Source organism: Lygodium microphyllum, chromosome 26 (genome assembly GCF_053477565.2).
Source record: "Lygodium microphyllum isolate KBCC chromosome 26, Lygodium_microphyllum_v1.1.10, whole genome shotgun sequence".
Classification (NCBI taxonomy): Eukaryota; Viridiplantae; Streptophyta; class Polypodiopsida; order Schizaeales; family Lygodiaceae; genus Lygodium; species Lygodium microphyllum.
Genome location: NC_141160.1, coordinates 16,733,448 through 16,749,840, shown reverse-complemented (window position 1 = coordinate 16,749,840; position 16,393 = coordinate 16,733,448).

Here is a 16,393-nt window from a genome sequence, read left to right as displayed (position 1 = left end):
GGGAGTGTGAGAGTGTGAGGGAGTGAGTGTGTGAGGGTGAGGGACCGTGGGGTGGAGAAGCTCTCCATCTTCTCCTCTCTTCTTCTCTTCTCTTCTTTTCTCTTCTCTTGCTCACGGTGATGGAGCTTGGAGCATGGAGCTTGAGGATGGAGCTTGCTTGAAGCTTATACTTGGATCGTGGAGCTACCGGAGTGCGCGGGAGAGGAGGTAACTTAAACAGCATGGAGATAAGCTCACTACACCCATAGATATGGATGGTATGTCGGCTATGTGAGAGGTAGTCATTAGTGCTTGGCTTGGAACGCTTGAAACAATAAGCGGTCCGTGGGTCTTGATGGTTGAGTGAAAGCTCCCACATATGCAAATTGAAGTAGATGCAAGTGTGTATTCCATGTTTGTGGTTTTGAAATTATGTATGCACTCAAAAGTGTCAAGATTGTGGGAGAGAAGGAAGGAGTCTCACTTGAAGCTTTCTTGCTTGCACAATGGGGGAAGACATACAAGGGTGGAGGCTGAAAACAGTTTTCCTCTTCTTAGTTGTGTAAGCCAAAAGAACTCAATTACAAAGAAATAGAAGAACCCTATATATGGGTCTCAAACCAAACTCAACTAACTAAGGTGGCATACTAACTGAGCCACGAACTAGAGTAGATAAGGATAGCTATCATGTAGCTATTATTCATGGGCGGTGTACCAACCGCGTCTGCAACTGACAAGTCGGTGACATAAATACACAACGGTCACCCTGGCGTATCACGAGTGGAGCTCGATATCTCAACACTCCCCCTCGAGCTCAATCCCAATTCTTGCACACCAAGCAGGTCTCTGAACTTGCGCAGCTTCTCTGCGCCCAATGCCTTCGTGAATATGTCAGCTACCTAATCCTCTGTGCTGACATAAACTAGATCAATAAGACCTAGTAAAACCCTCTCTCGCACATAGTGATAATGCACCTCAATGTGCTTTGTTCTAGCATGATAGACTGGGTTATTTGCCAAGTGTATACTACTCATGTTGTCACAATAAATGACAACTGGTCCATCTGTAGACTGAAGCATATCATAAAGTAGCTTATGCAACCAAGCTACCTCACATGCAGCCATTGCTGCACCCCTGTACTCAGCCTCTGTGCTCGACAAGGCAACTGTAGGCTGTTTCTTGCTGCTCCAAGTGACTGCAGCACTCCCAAAAGAGAACACATATCCACTGGTAGATCGTCTATCAGAAATACTACCAGCCCAATCAGCATCAGTGTATCCATGCAACTGTATCTGAACCCCAGTCTCATAAAATAGTCCATACTGCAATGTGGACTTCACATACCTGAGTATGCGTCTAGCCGCATCCAAATGTGGTTTCCTTGGAGCCTGCATAAACTGACTTACCAATCCAACAGCATAGCTCAAATCTGGCGTGGTAATAGTCATATAAATCAAACTTCCTACTATGCGTCTGTACATAGTAGGGTCTTCTAGAAGCTCACCTGCATCTGTGCTCAGCTTCACATTCTGCTCCAAAGGAACTGAAATAGGCTTACAGGTTGTCATCCCATATTTGGACAGCATGTCCAATCCATACTGCCTCTGCAAGAGCTGTATCCCACTTGGTGATCTAATCACCTCAATGCCCAAGAAATAACGCAGCTCTCCCAAATCCTTCATCTCAAACTTCTGCTTCAATAGCATTTTCACATGAAGGATATCTTCATCACTGTTACCTGTCATAATCAAATCATCAACATAAATGACAAGTAGCATAATACCTTTCTCTGTTTTTCTCACATAAAGTGAGAAATCTGCCTTGGAAATCTGAAAGCCAATAGTGACAAAATACTTTCCTATCTTGTCAGACCATGCTCTAGGTTCTTGCTTCAAGCCATACAAGGCTTTCTTCAACCTGTAAACAAACTCAGGATGAACGGCATGCACATAACCTGGTGGCTGCTCCATATAGACCTCTTCTTGCAAATCACCATGCAAGAAGGCATTCTTTACATCCATCTGATGTGAAGACCATCCCTTTGATGCAGCCATAGCAATGACTGCTCTTACGGTTGCCATCCTTGCAACCGCACTGAATGTTTCTTCATAGTCAATGCCATATGTTTGTGCATACCCCTTGACTACTAATCTTGCCTTGTATCTATTCACAGAACCATCTGCATTGTGCTTCACCTTATAAACCCACTTACAGCCAATTGCATTTTTACCTTTAGACAAAGGTACCAATTCCCATGTAGCATTTCTTCCAAGGCATCCATTTCTTCATCCATGGCTTTCTCCCATTTTTCTTTTCCCATGGCTTCCTCAAAAGAAGTGGGTTCTAGTTCCTGTATCACTTTAACCATATATACATAGTGAATGGCTGTAAATCCATCATATTTCAGCCTATCCACAGGATACCTAGCTCTCGTAGACCTATGCAAAGTAGGTTCACTCCCAGGTGCTCTCAAAACATCCACGGTCTTCCTTACTCCAGGTGTAACAATAGAAGGAATACCCAACTCATCATCAATGCTCTGTTCTGAGCCACTGGATTCACCATCCACATAAGAGTGACCTACATTCACATCAAACATGGGCTGATCAACCTTCTCTTTTCCTTTTCGTGATACCTGCATACCACTATCTACATTACTTTGAGAATATTCTCCTGATCTCAATCTGCCTGTCCATGGCGAAGAATGTGAACCACTACTAGAGGACGCTCCAGGTCCACTAATATTTTGTGACTGCTGCTGTGAATTTTGTGTAGCATTACCATTTTGTGCATCTACATCATCAATCACATTTACTGGTTTATACCAGCTACTCATCTCATCAAAAACAACATCTCTGCTCACTGTAAACTTACGAGTAGAAGGGTTATAGCATCTATACCCTTTTTGCTGCAGAGAGTAACCAATAAAGATGCACTTCTCAGCTTTTGGATCCAACTTGGATCTCAACTCATCTGGCACATGTACATAGGCAATGCAACCAAAAATTTTCAAATGAGAAATATCTGGTTTCCTACCAGTATACCTCTCCTCTGGAGTCATTCCATGTATTGCTGCAGTGGGAGTCCTGTTCATTATGTAGACTGCTGTAGCAACTGTCTCAGCCCAATAAAAATCTGGCAATTCTTTTTCATTGAGCATGGCACGCGATACCTCTCCAATGTCTGTTTTTCCTTTCTGCAATTCCATTTTGTTGTGGGGTATGACTGCATGAATATTGCTGCTTTATGCCATGCTCCTGTAGGAACCTTGCAAACTCATTTGAGAGGTACTCTCCCCCTCCATCTGACCTTAGGCATTTTATCTGCAGGCATGTTTCTTTTTCAACCATCGCTTTAAGAGTTTTGAAACGCCCAAAAGCTTCACTTTTCTTTTTCATAAAATACACCCAAACTTTTCTGCTATAGTCATCAATAAAACTGATAAAATAATGACAGGCTCCAAGAGATGCAGCTTTAGTTATCCACACATCAGAGTGGATTAATTCCAATGGCTTCTTACTCTCTTGAACATGTCTAGGAAATGGTTTCCTTGCCTGTTTTCCAAATTGACAGGCTTCACATACCTTATGCATTTCTGCAACCTTGAATTTTGGCAAACCTGCAACAATATTTTGGGCCTACATTGATTTAAGTCACTGTACATTAACATGACCAATGCGTTTATGCCAGATATCAATATATGCAACTACACCGATCCCATGTGCAAACATTGCTGCACTCAATTCAGACATGTCTGCATCCAATGTAAACATTCTACCCTTCTTCTTTCCTTTTGCTATCAAGCGACCTTTATTTTTCATATCCTCAACAAAGCATCCATGAGGATTAAATCTGACCTGCAAGCCCTGTTCAACCATTTGACCAACAGAAACCAGATTCTTGGTGATATTCGGGACATGAAATACATCGGACAGGTATTTCTTTTTCCCATCCTGCATAGACAAGGGAATTTTTCCAATCTGCACAATAGGATGTGCAGTATCATCACCAGTCTCCACAAATCCTAGTTTTTCCATTTTCCTTGCATCCTCCATCCATTCTGCATGACCTGTCATATGGTTTGATGCACCTGAGTCAACATACCATACATCGTTGCTTTCTTCTGCACTTGTCACAGAATTGTTCATGTGCTGCACCATAAATAGATGCTCATTTCTGTCATCACCCTGTCTACTAGAGGATGCATAATTTCCTTGTTGCAGTTTTCCATTCATGATGTCATTCTGCTTTTTTTAGTAGTCTTTAGCCATATGACCCATTTTACCACAATAGTAGCATTCAACATTATTGTTTGCATTTTGGCCTCTTTGCCATCCACCACGACCTCTTTGGCTCCCCCTGCCTCTAGAGTTACCACGTCCTCCTCCATAGGACTGGTTTTCTTGAGTTTACTGCATATTCTGATTTCTACCACGGCCTCCAAATCGGCCTCCTCTACCTCTTCCAGCATTTGAGTAGAAGACAGCTTCTTTTGAAGTTCCTCCTGAAGAAGATGCACCACCATTTCTCTGCTCCTTAGAAATTAGAAGAGCAATCAACTCCTCAAAGTCAGGAAATCTTTCACGAACTGAAATGGATGTCCGAAACTGTGCATAATCCTTTCCTAGACCATTCAAGGTCACAGAAACTAAATCATCATCTTCCACTGATGACCCAATGGAAGCAAGTGCATCTGCAATCTTCTTCACCTTCATGTGGTAGTCGTTGATGCTCATATTTTCTCTTTGCACATTGTGCAACTCTTGCTTGAGCTGCATTTTCCTGGCTTGCGTATTTGTGCTATACATTTTTGACAAAGTATTCCATGCCTCCTTTGGCGTACTTGCATCCTGAATATGCACAATCATAGAGTCTGAAATGCTGATAGACAGCCAATACATAACTTTCCTGGCTCTCTCATGCCATGCTTTAAATGCCTGCATTTGCTGTTGATTGGGAACATCATGAAGAACTGGTTCTTCTTCATTTCCTGCAACAAATTCCCAATATCCTTTTCCCATAAGGAAATTCGTCATTCTAAACTTCCATGCTTGGAAGTTGTTCTTGTCAAGCTTTTCAGTGACAATCTGTGAAAGAGAATCAGATGCCATTACAGAAGACTGCAAAAAATTCTGTCAGTGCAAAAACCACAGCTTCACCCTCACAAGGGAAAATCTGCAAAACTGGCGAAAGTGGTATTTGACCACACAGTCACTTCCTAGTGACGATTTTGCATCAACAGGCAACAGGGATGATTCTGTAACTCCCAACGTCTCTGCGCACAAGCATACAATGCAATTTTTACAGTAACTATTCACCGACCTGTAGAATAGTGGCTGCACAGCATAAAACTGGGCCTTTTCCTGAGTGCGTGCAGAAAACTTCCGCCTCCAAAACAGGCCTCGAAATGGCCTCAAATCAAAAAAACAAGGTCGCCAAGGGCTAAAGCCCTTACCCGCAACATATACCGCCCTCTTGCTTCACCGCGAAGGGCGTCTCAACCTGAGACAATGCACTCCTGCACTTTCCGGCTGTGCTACCTGCAGAGATCTGCTCCCAAAACAGAAAATGAAAGCAACACTGCTCCTCTTACCAGAACACCGCGAGCTTGGCTTGCTTTCTTGAGCTCCTTACCACGAACAAGGCTCTGATACCATGTCAAGATTGTGGGAGAGAAGGAAGGAGTCTCGCTTGAAGCTTTCTTGCTTGCACAATGGGGGAAGACACACAAGGGTGGAGGCTGAAAACAGTTTTCCTCTTCTTAGTTGTGTAAGCCAAAAGAACTCTAGTACAAAGAAATAGAAGAACCCTATATATGGGTCTCAAACCAAACTCAACTAACTAAGGTGGCATACTAACTGAGCCACGAACTAGAGTAGATAAGGATAGCTATCATGTAGCTATTATTCATGGGCGGTGTACCAACCGCGTCTGCAACTGACAAGTCGGTGACATAAATACACAACGGTCACCCTGGCGTATCACGAGTGGAGCTCGATATCTCAACAAAAAGATCTAAATTTATACTGTTAGTAGCTTTTGTTTGCCCATTGGTTTCAGGATGGAATGCAGATGGGGAATCAATCTTGGTACCCAAATTAACAAACAAAGTAGTTCAAAAATTAGTACAAAATATAGAATCATGATAAATAATAATAACTTTTGGCAAGCCATGGTTAGTGAAAATAGTCTTCAAAAATAATTGTGCAGCTTGAGATGCAATTAATGTTATCTTGCATAGTAGAAAAATGCTTGTTTACTAAATCAATCTACTATAGTCTAAATCATATCATGATTAGCTTGTATATTGGGCAAACTAGTTATGAAATCCATTGAAATATGTTCCCATGGATAGTTAGGAATTGGTAAAGACATTAACAAACCGTATTGCTTATCATGGTGTCGCTTGACTCTTTGACAAATTAAACACTCAGAAACAAAGTTAGAAACATTAGATTCCATTTATGGCCAATAAAAATATTCAACCAATATTCTTAAAGTGGAAATAATACCTCTGTGGCCTTGATATGGAGGACAATGAATTTCGTGCAACACAAATGATTTAAATTGAATAGTGATACACAATATTTTCTCATAAAATATAAATCCATCATCAGAATAAGACAAAGAATCAATTGGAATCTAGTTATTAGCAACTAATTTGTTCCAATATGCTTGAAAAATGGAGTCGTGGTCATAGGTATCCTTCATAGGGATAACAGAATCAAAAGTTAGAACGGAAATGTTATGGATACTTGGTCTTCTACTCAATGAATTGGCAATAACATTTTCTCTTCTGAGTTGATATTGGATAAGTGGATGAAAACTTTGAATGAAAGTAGCCCATTTAATATTACAGCTAGAAATTTGTGGCTGTTACAACTATATATATCATCTCTCACTTGACTTGGGTCTCACCTATATATACTAACTCTACATCAATATGAATCATTCTTTGGGAGCATGTCTTCTGTATCTCTCTCGTACTCTCTCTCTCTCTCAACACAAAGGAAGGGGGCTTAAGGGAATTTTTAGACACTGGGGGGAAAAATATAAGACCTTTATGGTCAGATTCTTTTTTTTGGGGGGAAAAGGGCTTATAGAGCCCCCTCCCTTAGAAGCTTTAGAAGCTTCTAAAGACACGTGGGCAGGGGGAAAATCACAACGCCGATTTGGTGGCGTTTGATGGCTGGGGCACGGACTGACAAACAGAGGTGATGTCGTCCTAGCCTTTGGCGGCAATCAGAGCCTCATCTCCACTCACGGAAGCAGCAATGAATCCATCCTCAATCTCTCTCTCCCTTGATGATGCTACAGAGTGTCAGCCTCTTCTCCTCCCCCATTAAGGCCAACCTCCTCTGGTTTATATAGGGGGAGGGATGGGATCCTCCCTCCCCCACTCATCGAGCTGCATGCTCATAGTGTGAGCAAGCTCCAGCAAGGAGCTTGCTCTACATTCTATTCCCCTCTTCCTCCAGCTCGACTATCAACTGGAGGAGAGGGGAAAAAAATATCTTTATTTAATTAAAAAAAGTTATCCCAATTTCCTATTAGAAGTAGTTCACATTAGAATGTTACATTTCTCTCCCCCTTAGAGGAATCGAGATGTCCTCATCTTGAGATAAACTGGGGATATTGATGGTTGAGAGTTCCTTCATCTACCCAAGTGGCATCATCTTCAGGATAATCTTTCCACTGGACGAGGCATTCTCTCAAGGTTTTGGATGTTAATTGTCTCTCCCTAACATCTAAGATCCTATCAAGCCTTAGCTCAAGCACTCCTTGACTAGGCATTACAACTTATTGGTCATCAAGTACATGGTTAGAATTAGGTACATACTTTTTCAACAGGCTGATATGGAATACATTATGAACTTTTAGTTTCTCAGGGAGTTTCAATTTGTAAGCATTAGGTCCTAGGCATTTGAGGATCTTGTACGGTCCACAATACCTTGGACTTAGCTTCTTGCAATCTCCTAAGGATAGGGAACTCTTCTTTGGGCATACGCGAATGAATACCATGTCTCCGTCTTCGAAGATTCTATCTTAATGCTTCAAATCCGTGCATGCCTTCTATCTATCCTTGGCAGCTTGGATGTCCTATCTTATTGACTTTATTTGGTCATCCATCTCTTCCAACATCTGCCTTGAAGCTTCAACCCTTAAGGTTGGATCTGAGAAGTATAGGGGACTTCGATAGTCATGACCATACAATGCTTGGAAAGGGGTCATCTAAATGCTTTGTTGGTAAGAAGCATTGTAGGCAAATTCAACCAAAGGCAAGTTTTGAATCCACCTCTTCGGCTCCTGACAACAGTATGCCCTTAGCATATCCTCGATGACTTGATTTACCCGCTCTGTTTGGCCATGTGTTTAGGGATGGTAAGCGGTGCTAAAACAGAGTTGAGTCCCAATAGCTTCAAAGATAGCTCTCCAGAAGTGTGACGTGAAGAGAGAATCATGATCACTAATGATTCTTCTGGGTAAACCATGTAGCTTGAATATCTCCTTGATAAACAATCTTGCAATGTCTGAGGCTTTATAGTTTGTCTTTACTGGAATAAGGTGTGCAACCTTAGAAGCTTGTCAACCACAACCATGATGGAGTTGTATCCTCCCTGAACTTGGGGTAGGCCTACAATAAAATCCATACTGATGAATTCCCATTTCATTTAGGGAATCTCAAGCGGTTGCAGCTTCCCTGGCATCTTGACATGTTCAGCTTTGATACATTGACAAGACAAACACTCGGTGACATATTTGAGAACGTCACCTTTGAGCCTCTCCCAATGGTAGCTCTTCCTAACTGCATTAAGAATCTTGGCATAGCCAGGATGTCCTGCCAAAGGGGAATCATGAGCTTCCCACAATATCTTCTGCTTAAGTGACTGACTTGCTTGTACACATAGCCTTGTTCTATAGTAGACAAGTCCACTATTAATAGAGAATCCATGATACTTAACTTGCAGCTTCTGGTTCTGATCTTTGATAGAGATCTCCCTTAGCATTGTTTGGTAGGACGGATCATGGCATGCATCCTCTCTAGCTAACTCAAGTATTGGGTTGTTTGGCATAGATACTTTTGTAGCTAGAGATCTAGCTGTTGATGGATTCTACAAGATTAGGGAGTTAAGAAATGCCTTGCAACTAAGTGCATCAGCAACTACATTCTCTTTTCTTGGTCGGTACTTGATTTCAAAGTCATACTCCTCCAATACTTCTATCCACCGACGTTGCCTCATGTTGAGCTTGTTCTGGGTAAAGATCCATTTGAGACTCTTATGGTCAGTTACTAGCGTAAACTTGTTACCCAATAGGTAGTGTCTCCAAGAGCATGGATGACAGCTAGCAATTCCAGATCATGGGTAGCATAATTCTTCTCATGACTTCAATTTCCTTGAAGAGTATGCTATCCAATGACCTTCTTGCATGAGCACACATCCCAAGGCAAGTGTGCTAGCATCAGTTACTACCTTGAACTCCTTATTGAGGTCTAGAAGTTTTAGAATAGGTGCTGGTACCAAACTTTGCTTCAATTTGTCGAAGCTATTTTGTTCCAGAGTTGACCATGCAATGGAAGTTTTCTTCTTTAGTAAGTCCGTCAGAGGTGCTACAATCAAAGCATAGTTTTATATGAAGACCCTATACCATCCTGTCAATCCAAGAAAGCATGTATGTCTTTGACAGATGTTGTTATGGGCCATTCTAGCACATCTCTGACCTTGGCTGGGTCCACTGAGATTCCATCCGCTGATACTATGAATCCCAGATATTCAATCAGACGCTTGAAGAATGCACACTTCTTCATCTTAGCACACACCTTATGCACCCTCATTGTCTTAAGGACAATCCGAAGTTGGGGTTCATGATCTTCTTCCTATTTAGAATAGACTAAAGTGTCGTCGAAGAAGACAAGTACAAAATCATCAAGATATGGCCTAAAGATATCCTGCATTAACTTGCTGAAGGTGGCAGGTGCATTCGTAAGTCGGAATGACATAACTAGGAACTCAAAGTGCCCATATCTTGTATTGAAGGCCATCTTGGGGATATCTTCTTCCTTGATCCTTATTTGATAGTAACCTAACCTGAGATCAATCTTGGAGAAGATCTTTGCACCTTGAAGGCGATCAAGAAGCTCATCTATTCTAGGAATAGGGTACTTGTTCTTGACCATTGATTGATTCAATCCTCGATAATCAATACATAGCCAAAGTGTTCCATCTTTCTTTTTCTGGAACAGTACTGGAGCTCCCCACGGTGAACTGCTAGGCCAGATGTAGCCCTGATCTAGCAGTTGCTTGAGTTGTTCCTTCAGCTCAATTGCTTCTGGTATGGACATTCTATAAGGTCTCTTTGCAATTGGCGTAGCTCCTCGTACTAACTTAATCTCATGATCCACTTCCCTTTGAGGCGGGAGCTCTGTCAACTCTTCAGGGAATATGTCCGCGTATTCCTTTAGCCAAGAAGGTCCTTCACTAGACTCTTGCTTCTGATCTAACTTAATGAGCTTAATTAAGTAGATAGGTAATCCTTTTCTGAATCCTTTTATGATCTGACCAATTGGATTCTCGGCACTCCAGCCTCACCTTGGGTTGTGACTAATTCCCTTTCGGAGTTTCAAAAGGAAACTTGGCCCTTTCCACAATGAATGTGGGTGTCATTAGGCTTAAGCCAATCCATTCCAAGTAGACACTCATGGATACCTAAATTCATGACTCCGAATTTAACTGAAGTCTTCTTTCCTCCCAGAAAGAATTCCACCTTAGCAGTTTGCCTGGTACAAGTAACCTCACGACCATTTGCCAATTCCACAAGCAATATAGATGCTTCTACTGTGGCTATTCCTGATCTTTTTGCACATGCTGGTGAGATAAAGGAATGTGTACTGCCACAATCAATCAAGGTCTTGAAACTTTTACCTCGATAGTCTGACGGTGTCTGTATCATCGAGAACTGGAGATTTGGCCCTTTCTTGTGTAGAACGGCATGGACTGTCGCCCTTTCAAATTCTGCTTCCATGGTCGGATCTTCTTCTTCGCACATTTTCCTATTTGCAATGCATGCGGCTCTTCCTCTGCCTCGGGTAGCGGCTCCTTGACCACGGCCCATTCCTTGGAAAGGTGCTTGGTGATGTCCTCCACCAAGCTTGGGACATTGCCTCTTGAAGCGACCGGGCTCGTTGCAGTGGAAACAACGGAGGTTTCAGCCATTGCTTTGAGTAGGAACAAAGTTGTTGATGTTATTAGTCCTTGCTTTCTTTCTTTGTCCCTGATTATGACCTTGAACTCTCTTCATTTAAGGTCTGAATGCATCTCTATTCGGGTCATTATAAGACCACGTTTTGTTACCCCTTGGTCTAGACTGCACCTCCTGAATTATAGGCACAACTCGAATGAGTGGGTCCTAAAGATCTGATGGACGCATAGATTCGAGACATGTATTTACTGGTGGATTTAAACCCGCACAAAATTTAAACCCCTTGGTCTAGACTGCACCTCCTGAATTATAGGCACAGCTCGAATGAATGCGTCCTGAAGATCTGATGGACGCATAGATTCGAGACGGGTATTTGCTAGTGGATTTAAACCCGCACAAAATTTGGACACCTGCTGTGTCATATCCATTTGTGGTGCATACTTAAGAAGTGAGACAAATTTAGAATAGTATGCATCAAGAGTGAGTCCCAGCTGTTTTAGCTCATAGAATTCATTCATTTTCTGCGTGTGATATGCAGGTGGTAAGTATCTTTCCTGCACGGCTTTCTTCAGCTTCTCCTAGGTAATGGATCCCTTTGTGATCCCTTGGTCCCTGCACCATTGCTTCCACCAAAGTCTAACTTCGCCGGTGAGCTTTAGCTTAGCGAGCATAGCCTAATTGGAGGGTGTAGTACCGGCAGCTTCGAAGTAATCCTCCATGGATTCAATCCAAATTTTAGCATCTGCTTAGATGGACATGCCCCTTCTGTCAAATTCGGCCGGCTTAATCTTCTTGAGAAGAAACTTCTTCTCCTGGATTACAGCAATACTGGATGTAGGAGGCAAACTAGGAACCTGTACCTGGGGTTGTGCCTGAATAAAGGTTTCTTAATGTTATTACACGATAATCGTTATTGATTTATATTACATCTCCATTTCTGCTATCATGCAAGCAATGCAACTACTTAACTTTTTATCAATTCTCATGCACAATCAGACATTGATAAAAAGAAGTCTTATTTGTATTTATATGGGTATATTAGTTTGGGGAGAACAACGTTGTATTACATTTATCTACAGGAACTGTATAATAGTATGGTTTCAGGTCATGGATCTTTAGGAATCGGTAAATCATTGGAAGTTTAGGGTATCCTTTCCTTTGGAACCCATTCTTTTCATGGCACCCTAACACTTTAATCCTATCGGCGGGGATTACACAGGTTACTTCCTCATATACATATGAGTTCATCTCAACCCTCCAACCTCGAATATGTAAAGTTGAGTTTATGTGAGCTTCCACAAAAATGAACAGCTTCACAACTTTCAGGTCTTCCAACCACTTGATCCTCTTTAGGTTGGTTTGTAGATAAACAAACTGGTGGGTAGCTATATAATAGATTCCTGATGCACCCGTCCATCTTCGTTCCATGTACAAAGGTGATGGATTATAGATTTGCTCCAAGATGTTCATCATCTCAACCCTTTGTTGATAATGCGGAGAATGCATTGCAGCCATAAACATGATTCGAAATACTAAGAACTTGTTCCATGCTTTGTAATTCTGCAAGACAACATTGAAGGTAAGGAAATGTTTGAAACATCAACATTTGCTTTACTTCTTCTTATTAAGATTTCATAAAAACAATTCCATTGTTGGTTGGCTCTGATACCAACTGTAACGTGTCCACTTATATCTTCAGAACATATCTTAGCAGTCCATCAGAAACGATGTCTAGAAAGCTCGACCCGGCACTCCCATGGAATGTTATGGGGTTTGCGGTCTAGGGCTTTCCGCGTCTGCCACGTAGCAGAAGTATTCCGGCCGTTCCCACTTAGGATTGACTTGAATTAGGGTTTTTCTTATTGGTCATTTCCTAAAGGCAACTAGCGTCGAACCCAAGGGAACTACTTTACGCAGAAACACCAGGTCCGAAGTGGATTCACGCTGTACTTGGTCCAAGGAGAATGGGAAATGAGAGGGATGCAAAGCTCAACCTCTCTACCATAAGGCATAGTCCCATTCCGTTCCCCTTCAATAGCGTAAATCGAAATCAATCATAACTCTAGGTCAACACTTTTGTTCTTCGTGTTCTTTGACGATCTTCCTGCTGTCCATCGTGATTTGAGAAAAGTTCCCGGCCAATCGGGACCACCCATCCGTAGGACGGACCTATGGCAACATCCACTGCACTTTCCTCGGGTTTTTTTAGCTATTCAATTACCTAACACATTAGTTGCACATGTAACAATCAGCTTCTTTAATTAACCCATTAGGCACTGGTTCTTTCACGTAATCTTATCACTTGACATAGAAAAACAATGTCAGACAAGTTCCTTATTAACACTTTATTGTTGAGATATCGAGCTCCACTCGTGATATGCCAGGGTGACCATTGTGCATTTATGTCACCAACATGTTAGTTGTTGCAGATGCAGTTGGTACACGGCCCATGAATAATAGCTACATGATAGCTATCCTTATCTACTCTAGTTCGTGGCTCGGTTAGTATGTCACCTTAGTTAGTTGAGTTTGGTTTGAGACCCATATATAGGGTTCTTCTATTTCTTTGTACTAGAGTTCTTTTGGCTTACACAACTAAGAAGAGGAAAACTGCTTTCAGCCTCCACCCTTGTGTGTATTCCCCCATTGTGCAAGCAAGAAAGCTACAAGTGAGACTCCTTCCTTCTCTCCCACAATCTTGACATGGTATCAGAGCCTTGTTCGTGGTAAGGAGCTTAAGAAAGCAAGCCAAGCTCGCGGTGTTCTGGTAAGAGGAGCAGTGTTGCTTTCATTTTCTGTTTTGGGAGTAAATCTCTGCAGATAGCATCGCCGAAAATTGCAAGAGTGCATTGTCTCAGGTTGAGGCGTCCTTCGCGGTGAAGCAAGAAGGCAGTATATGCTGCAGGAGAGGGCTTTAGCCTGTGGCGACCCTGTCTTTTTTATTCGAGGCCATTTCGGGGCCTGTTTTGGAGGCGGAAGTTTTCTGCACGCACTCAGGAAAAGGCCCAGTTTTATGATGTGCAGCCACTGTTCTACAGATTGGAGAAAAGTTACTGTAGAAATTGCATCGTATGCTTGTGCGCAGAGGCATTGGGAGTTACAGAATCATCCATGTTGCTTGTTGATGCAAAATCATCACTAGAAAGTGACTGTGTGGTCAAATACCACTTTCGTCAGTTTTGCAGATTTGCCTTTGTGAGGCTGAAGCTGTGTTCTTTGCAGTGACAGAATTTTTTGCAGTGTTCTGTAATGGCGTCTGATTCTCTCTCACAGATTGTCACTGAAAGCTTGACAAGAACAACTTCCAAGCATGGAAGTTTAGAATGATGAATTTCATTATGGGAAAAGGATATTGGGAATTTGTTGCAGAAAATGAAGAAGAACCAGTTCTTCCTGATGTTCCCAATCAACAGCAAATGCAGGCATTTAAAGCATGGCATGAGAGAGCCAAGAAAGTTATGTATTGGCTGTCTATCAGCATTTCAGACTCTATGATTGTGCATATTCAAGATGCAAGTATGCCAAAGGAGGCATGGGATACTTTGTCAAAAATGTATAGCACAAATACACAAGCCAGGAAAATGCAGCTCAAGCAAGAGTTGCATAATGTGCAAAGAGAAAATATGAGCATCAATGACTACCACATGAAGGTGAAGAAGATTGCAGATGCACTTGCTTCCATTGGGTCGCCAGTGGAAGATGATGATTTAGTTTCTATGACCTTGAATGGTCTAGGAAAGGATTATGCACAGTTCCGAACATCCATTTCCGTCCGTGAAAGATTTCCTGATTTTCAGGAGTTGATTGCTCTTCTAATTTTTTAGGAGCAGAGAAATGGTGGTGCATCTTCTTCAGGAGGAACTTCAAAAGAAGCTGTCTTCTACTCAAATGCTGGAAGAGGTAGAGGCAGAGGTAAAGGAGGCCGATTTGGAGGCCGTAGTAGAAATCAGAATATTCAACAAACTCAAGAAAACCAATCCTATAGAGGAGGATGTGGTAACTCTAGAGGCAGGGGGAGCCAAAGAGGTCGTGGTGGATAGCAAAGAGGCCAAAATGCAAACAGTAATGTTGAATGCTACTACTGTGGTAAAATGGGTCATATGGCTAAAGACTGCTATAAAAAGCAGAATGACATCATGAATGGAAAACTGCAACAAGGGAATTATGCATCTTCTAGTAGACAAGGTGATGACAGAAATGAGCATTTATTTATGTGCAGCACATGAACAATTCTGTGACAAGTGCAGAAGAAAGCAATGATGTATGGTATGTTGACTCAGGTGCATCAAACCACATGACAGGTCATGCAGAATGGATGGAGGATGCAAGGAAAATGGAAAAACCAGGATTTGTGGAGACTGGTGAGGATACTGCACATCCTACTGTGCGAATTGGAAAATTTCCTTTGTCTATGCAGGATGGGAAAAAGAAATACATGTCCGATGTATTTCATGTCCCGAATATCACCAAGAATCTGGTTTCTGTTGGTCAAATGGTTGAGCAGGGCTTGCAGGTCAAATTTAATCCTCATGGATGCTTTGTTGAGGATATGAAAAATAAACGTCGCTTGATAGAAAAAGGAAAGAAGAAGGGCAGAATGTTTACATTGGATGCAGACATGTCTGAATTGAGTGCAGCAATGTTTGCACATGGGACCGATGTAGTTGCAGATATTGATATCTGGCATAAACGCATTGGTCATGTTAATGTACAACGACTTAAATCAATGCAGGCCCAAAATATTGTTGTAGGATTGCCCAAATTCAAGGTTGCAAAAATGCATAAGGTATGTGAATCCTGTCAGTTTGGAAAACAGGCAAGGAAACCATTTCCTAGACATGTTCAAGAGAGTGAGAAGCCATTGGAATTAATCCACTCTGATGTGTGGACTACTAAAGCTGCATCTCTTGGAGGCTGTCATTATTTTGTCACTTTTATTGATGACTATAGCAGAAAAGTTTGGGTGTATTTTATGAAAAAGAAAAGTGAAGTTTTTGGGCATTTCAAAACTCTTAAAGCTATGGTTGAAAAAGAAACAGGCCTGCACATAAAATGCCTAAGGTCAGATGGAGGGGGAGAGTACCTCTCAAATGAGTTTGCAAAGTTCTTGCAAGAGCATGGCATAAAGCAACAATATTCATGCAGTCATACCCCACAACAAAATGGAATTGCAGAAAGGAAAAACAGGCATATTGGAGAAGTATCTCGTGCCATG